This window comes from Zingiber officinale, chromosome 5B (genome assembly GCF_018446385.1).
Source record: "Zingiber officinale cultivar Zhangliang chromosome 5B, Zo_v1.1, whole genome shotgun sequence".
In the NCBI taxonomy this organism is placed as follows: Eukaryota; Viridiplantae; Streptophyta; class Magnoliopsida; order Zingiberales; family Zingiberaceae; genus Zingiber; species Zingiber officinale.
The window spans coordinates 64,470,384-64,478,259 of record NC_055995.1 but is presented as its reverse complement, the minus strand read 5'-3'; positions in this window follow the sequence as shown (position 1 = coordinate 64,478,259).

Below are 7,876 nucleotides of genomic sequence, written 5' to 3'. Positions count from 1 at the left end.
TTTTGGGTCAATTTGTGATGATTTTTATATATTTGCACACTTTAATTTCCATTTTTGATCATATTTCCCAAACAAAATTTTGTATGAGCTTTAGGATGTTTTTCTTGTTAATGCATGATTTATTCCTCATTATTTGAATTTCATTGTGTAGGGTACTAAAAGGGTTCATTATTCAAATGAAGACTTGGTCTATTCAACCAAATGAAGCTGTGCAAATTCACATGTGGGTTTAACTGAACCTAGACCTCAATTGAGCCAAACCCTAGGTATTTAATCAAAAATTTGACACGGTGAACAGTGAGCTTGCGCTACTGTTCATCATGTCGTTTCCTCAATGCACGACCGCGGCTCCTCTCTACTTCCAGATCTCGAAATCAACTTGTTTTCATCGGCGTGGAGGTTCGCAGCTTCCGGCGACTAGTTTCTGATCACCGTTCGTCTTCATCGAGTGGATTTGGAAGGCGGAGCACTGTAGCTGTGGATCGCAACTTTCTCCTCAGTTCGGCGGTGTTCCTCCGGTTTGAGCTTCCACCCCTCTACAGAATCATCGGTGGCGTTCCTCCGGTGATCCTGGACCATTTCCAACAGCAATCCAACCTTCGTAACTCACCTTCCAGCTCACGATTCCAGTGCTAGTGAATCCAGTGTGCGATAGTGAACAATATCAACAACCTGAACTTGCTAAAGATTTGTGAGGAGATACAGGTGAATCTGAGCTCATATTGAAGCTCGAGAACACCATTTCGACATCAGTTGGAGCGTTCTCTACTGGTTCCTTGTGCGACGGAAAGGAGACGACGATTTGGTTTGAGATTTGGGTTGTAGGGATGTTTAGTTTCTTTTCAGTTTGATTCTTAGCGTAGACTTTCTTGTGTCTGCACTTTTGTTTCTGAATTTATTAGTTCATAGCTTAGATTTGTTTGTCGTTTCATTTTCTGCATGAATCTGTTCTTTTTAGTTCTGTTCTTATGTGTTCTGGTTCGTATTCTATTTGGTTCGATAATTTCTACTGCAACTTTGTTTAAATTATTCATTAGCTGATAAGTTAGTTAGTTTAATTGAGTACTTAATCTCTAGTGTGACTAGTTTGATGTCTTGATAAGATTTTGTTAAGTTCTATTCTATAATGCACTGAGCTGAAATTCTGCATTTTTGTTAGAAGTAGGTAAATGCAATTAGTTTAGTAGATTTAGTTCTACATTAATTTCAGGTAGCTTTAGATTAAAACTCTAGTTTGCTTCAGTTACATTTAGTATTTTTAAGGTTGATTGTCGTACAGGGTTGAGCATTATTCTGTGCAAACATGGATTGAGTTATTTGATTTCTAGGTTTTACTTCTGCAGTAGGTAGTTGAAGTGTTGCAAATTATTTATAGTTTATATTTCATTTTAATACCAAATCCAATTTCATGACTTGAAAACCCAAAAATAGAGTGTTCTTAATCCAAGACAAGCATGTATCTAGCATAATCCTCGAAAATTCGACTCAACCCTTATACTAAAACATTTCCTTGTGTAGTTGTGGGTTTTCGATCATAACATTAATTTGGGAGTTTATTTGTGACATACATTTAGATAACTACCAACATCCCTCCCATAATTTTATCCTGACAATATCTCTGAATTTAGCATTGTTATAGAAGCTACTCGATAGCTTCTACAGCATGTACAAGCTATCAACTAACTTCTACAATGTGTAAAAGATAGTAGGTAGATGTTACATATTGTAAAAGTTACATGCTAGCTTTTACATACTCTATTTTGATTAGATTATGTTCATTTGAAAAGTAATGAGGGTCATGGAGTCTACATGTTTTGTTTTGCTCGTTGAAATGTTGTTTTAATCAAGATATCCCTCAGAGAAGCAAAATTAAAATGATATAAAGTTATATATTATTGTAGAAACTAGCAACTAACTTCTACATGGTCGATCATGATTAAATAATATTTATTTAAAATATAATTTATGTCATGGAGTCTCAATCATTTATTTTGCTAGTTGAAATATTATTTTAAATAGGTTATCACTCAGAGAAGCAAAATCAAAATATATAAAGCCACCATTGTAGAAGTTAGAGTTTCTACATGGCTGAATGATCAGATAATGTAAAGGTATTTTGGATAGTTCATGTTAAATGGACTGTCACTACAAAAATTCCTGCAAATAACGACGGGATTGCCGACTGAATTTAATTCAGTCAGAAATTACCGACTGAATTTAATTCAGTCAGAAATTACCGACTGAATTTAATTTAGTCAGTAATTACCCACTGAATTTAATTTAGTCAGTAATTACTGACTGAATTTAATTTAGTAGGAGACTACCGACGGAATAACTAATTCCGTCGGTAAATACCAACTGATTTTTTAAATCGGTCAGTAATTTCCGACTGAATTAAATTCAGTCGAAAAATCGCCCTAGGGTCAACGGATTTACAAGTTTCGGGTTAGCGGGTTTCTGATATTACCGACGAAATTAGTAATTCTGTCAGTAAATGTGTCTGGTTAATGAATATAAGTTAACGGGCGTGGGCGATAAAGTTATCGACGGAATTAAATTTCCATCGGCAGTTACCGACGGAATTAAGGTTCCGTCAGAAAATACCAACGGAAGATTGGTTCCGTCGGTAACGTAGATTAAAATTAGGGCACGGGAGCTCCCTTTCCTCTCAGCGCGACCCCATGCTTTTCCTCTCTCGGTGATTTTCCGGCGGCTTTGGTGATCTCCTCTCCACATCCAGCAACCCCTCGTGCCCTCTCCCTCTCACCATGATCCGCAAGCGACTCAAGTATGCTCCTCTCCTCTCTCGTCTCTTCCTTTTCACACCCACGATGGCCGTCGAGACCTGCTCGCGGCCGGTGGGCCGCAGCTAGTGGCTTCTCACGACAGGCCAGCCGCCGCAGGCGTCTGCTCGCGGCAGCTAGCTGCGGCAGTCTAGCAGCCGCAGACACTTGTATGCGACATGCCGGCCGCCACAGGTCAGCTGCCAGAGGCTGGCCACTTCAGGCCGCCCGCCGCAGGCGCTTGTTTGCGGCATGTCGGCCTCCACAGGCAGGCTGCTAGAGGCCGACCGCTGCAGGCGCCTGCGATGCCTGCTCGCTGCCTAATCGCGGCCAGCCGCGGGGGCTTGCTTGCGACCCCTGCAGAGTCCTGCTGGCGGCTGACCGCTGACCGCTTTAAGTGCCTACTCGTGGCTGGCCGTAAGGGTTGCTTGCAGCCTACTCTCGGCTAGCTGTAGGGGCTGCTCACGTCTATGCCAGCTACCGCAGGAGTGCATATCATGGCCATTGTTTGATGCATGTTCATTATTCTATATATTAGATTTGTTTTACTTTCATATATGTATGGTTATTTTATTTAATAATGCTCTAAGCAACAACATGTGCATATTAGTTTTATTTATTTACTTTAGTGTAGAGGAGATTTTTGGTAATATGATACGAAGATCGTGAGATGAAATTGTGCACATAATACTTTATTTAAGCTTATTTCAAGTGATACAAGTTTAATAATGTTTTAAATTATAATATCATTAGGTAACAATGTATATGAACAAAATTTGGATGTATAATCAATTAGACAATGGTTTAATCAGAGATGATTTTATTGCTGAAGTTGAACAGTTTATGAACTTTGCTAAAAGTCATCCAGAATGTATGAATGGTAATGAGTTACGGTGCCCGTGCAATCATGAAAAATGTCAAAATAGAGCTTTTTGTGATGAGGATACTGTAAAAATGCACATATGTAGAAATGATTTTGTGCCAAATTACTACAATTGGTACTGTCACGGAGAGCCTTATTTATATGAACCAATTGAGCCTTTTGGTGGTTTATCTCCTGGGACTACTGTTATCGCTCCTGAAGCATTAAATAATATTGATATTTCAATGCAATCAATGGTTCAAGATGTGATGAATGCAGTTGATTATTCAAATATAGATGAAATATCAACCCCTGAATATCAACAACTATATGAAATGTTAAAGGCTAGTGAAAGAGAAGTGTGGGAAGACATTCCTTCTGGTCATTTTCAACTATCAACTACTGCAAGGTTATTGAATATGAAAGCAGAACATCATTTTTCTGAAAGATGTTACGATGACATTTGTCAATTGATGTCAGAGTTGCTCCCTGCTGATAACATAATGACTTATAGCTTCTATGAAACAAAAAAATTGATCAGAGGTTTAGGTTTGCCTGTAGAAAAGATTGATTGTTGTATCTGCAACTACAACTGGCCACATGATGTGGCATCATGAGCATGAGCATGATCATGAGCACAAAGAAGGTATAATGTGTCATCCTTATGATTCTCCTGCATGGAAACATCTTGATACTGTGTTTCCCTCCTTTACAATGGAACCACGTAATGTGAGATTGAGACTTTCTACAGATGGATTTCAACCAATTGGTCAGTCGGGACAACAATATTCATCTTGGCCAGTTATATTAACACCGTACAACTTACCGCCATGGATGTGCATGAAAGATGAATTTATGTTCCTTATGGTGCTTATTCCTGATCCAACCAATCCCAAAGATAAGATAGATGTTTTCTTACAACCTCTAATTACCGAGCTGAATGAATTATGGAATGTAGGGTCGGTAACTTATAATGTTGCAAGTAAAACTAATTTTACATTGCATGCTGCCTTATTATGGGCAATCAGTGATTTTTCAGCATACTTAATGTTTTCGGGATGGAGCACGACTGGTAAAATAGCATGCCCATATTACATGATAGAGTTCGATGCATTTTCATTACCTTGCAGTGGGAAGGTATCTTGGTTTGATAATCATCGTAAATTTTTACCATTGGATCACCCTTTTAAGCGAAATAAGAAAAATTTTCTAAAGAATGTTGTAGTCAGAAAATCACCCCCAACAGTCCATGCTTCAGGTGAAGAAATCATTGAACAAATAGATAGTTATGAATTTATCCTAGTATCTCAACCTAATTCTGATGAGATAAATAAATATCTTGTTAGGATGTGCAAGTGTGGTTGGAAGAAAAAGAGCATATTCTGGGAGCTGTCTTATTGGAAGTATCTACTCATTCGATATAATATAGATATGATGCATGTTGAGAAAAATTTCTTTGATAATATCTTCAACACTGTGATGAATGTACCTAGAAGAACTAAGGACACTGCAAAATCACGTGAGGAATTAAAGGAACTAGTCAACAGACCAGAGTTGCATTAGAATGAAACAACCAATAAGTTTCCAAAAGCTTGTTATACATTGGACAAAGATGGTAAACAAGCTTTATATAGTTGGTTAAAAGAAATTAAATTCTCATATGGATATGCTTTGAATATGGCTCGATGCGTTGACATAAATAAATTAAAGATATTTGGAATGAAAAGTCATGACTGTCATGTGTTCATGCAAAGAACCAATAGCTTTTCATGATTTACTTCCCACTAATGTTTGACAAGCACTTACAGAGTTGAGTCTTTTTTTCAGAGATTTGACAGTGAGGTGTATTATGACGGTCGATATGCTTCAGCTAGAAACTGACATTCCTCTCATACTTTGTAAGTTGGAGCGCATATTTCCACCTAATTTTTTTGATTCAATGGAACATCTACCGATACATTTACCATATGAGGCACGAATAGCTGGTCCTGTACAGTACAGATGGATGCATCCATTTAAAAGGTTTTTGAGAAAATTAAAAAATAATATTCGTAATAAAGCAAGAGTTGAAGGGTCAATATGTAATGCTTATCTGGTTGAGGAAGCATCTTTTTTCTGCTCTTATTATTTTGCTGATAATGTTAAAATCAGACATCGTAAATGTCCTAAAAATTCTGATAATACTCAGAATATAGATCCATCGATGCTTTCTATTTTCAAATTTTCTGGTAAACCAATGGGTGCATCTGTTTCTAGATGGTTAACTCAATAAGAATACCATGCTGCAAGAACATATATACTCTTAAACTGTGATGAGGTCAAACCATACATAAAGTAAGTTAACTTATCTAATGAAGCTTTTATTTCGTTGTACTTATTTGTTTGATATCCTAATTTTCTTATAATTACATTTTTTCAAAGCTTGTATGAACAACAATTATATCTACAAAATCCATTAATGAATGCAAGTGAGGTTGCTGAAAAGTTAGAGACCGAATTTCCATTATGGTTTCAAATATATGTAAGTTATAGAAATTTTGATAATTCTTTGTTAAATTAAGTTCGGTCCTAATTCTTCTCATAATTATTTTGATAGGTGAAAGACCACAGAATATCAAATGTGCAAGATGATAGAAAATTGAATCTTGCATTTGGACCCCTTCGCCAAATAATGGTCTATTCGAGTTACTATGTTAATGGTCTCAAATTTCATGTGACACAATAAGATTCATAGAGATTAACTTTTAATTCTGGTGGTTGCGTTAAAGGATCTATCGACACCAATAACATTGAGTTTGATTACTATGGTAGACTTGAGGAAATTATAAAGATTGAATATCCTGCATTACAGATAAAAAGGTGTGTGTTGTTCAAATATTCATGGTATGATCCGACCCCAAGAACAGGTATCAGAATACATCCAAATTATAATTTAGTTGAGGTTAATGCAAACAAAAGGTTCAATAAGTTTGAACCTTTCATTTTTGTAATACAAACGGGTCAAGTTTTTTATCTTGAATATCCTACAAAGAGAAGAAGAGCTAGTGAATGGTTATCTATTTGTCAAATGAAGCCTCGCTCGACCATAGAAATGTCGAACACCATTACTGTGCAAAACCATGATGCATTTCAGAATGACGAAGTAGAGAGACATTCGGTTGATTCATAACTTCAATCTACATCACAATTACTTGTAGATGGTAATGTCACTGACGAGGAGATAGATGATGGAGAGATATCCAGCAGTGAGGATTTTGCTGATGTAACAGAGTCTAGCCACGACGACTTGCAAACTTTTATTGTTGAGTAGAAATACTTCCAGAGTCTAGTATTGATTAAATTTTAGCATTATTGTTCATCTAGTAAGTTATGCTTCAATCATGTTTTGTTGTTTATTTATCATGTTATTAAATTTTATTATGATGTGCTGTAATATTTTTTTTTTGTAGATATCAGGTATCATGGCAGATCTTCCAGCACCACTCCGTGGATCCACCGTCCTTAGGGTTGTTGGAGAGTCGTAAGTATTTTTTATTATTAGTAATTCAAGTTCTTTATTTATAACATATATCTTATGTTTTAATATTGTTTATATGTAGGTTTACTCTTGACGACCATCGAGTATCGACATATATTACACGAAAATTTAAGGAAAGAGTCTGTATATTTGGTACTATATGGAGACATGTAGATGCTGAAACTAAGGATTTTTATTATCAAGAATTTATGGTAAGTAAATTGAATATGTGTAATATATTTATCCTTTAATATACTAAAATTTTAATTTTTAATTGCAGAAAAAATATACGTGGGAGGATGGGCACGAGGTAGAATTTACAGCAACTTAGAATATTTATTGTGCCAAGTTGTACAAAGACCTATTATACTATGTGAGAAAGGATGACACATGACCAGCTTATGTATCTGACGAGATCTAGGGTGCATGGACGACATGGACGACCACCTGGTCTGCAGAAAGATGGCAGACTAAGGCTCTAAAAGCTCGAGCTAATAGAAATACAAAGTCAGGTGGCCCGATGTAACAACCCACCCTTCTTACTTCTACTCTCTAAGGGCGAATGTTACCTAACTACAACTCTCTATCTAGTGTCACAGACGCTATTATTAAAGTCAGTTAGATTTATCATGGTTCAGAGGAATTCCTACCGAAAATTTTGACAGAATCTCCCCTGTACCGGTGACCAAATCTATAATACACAAGATATATACG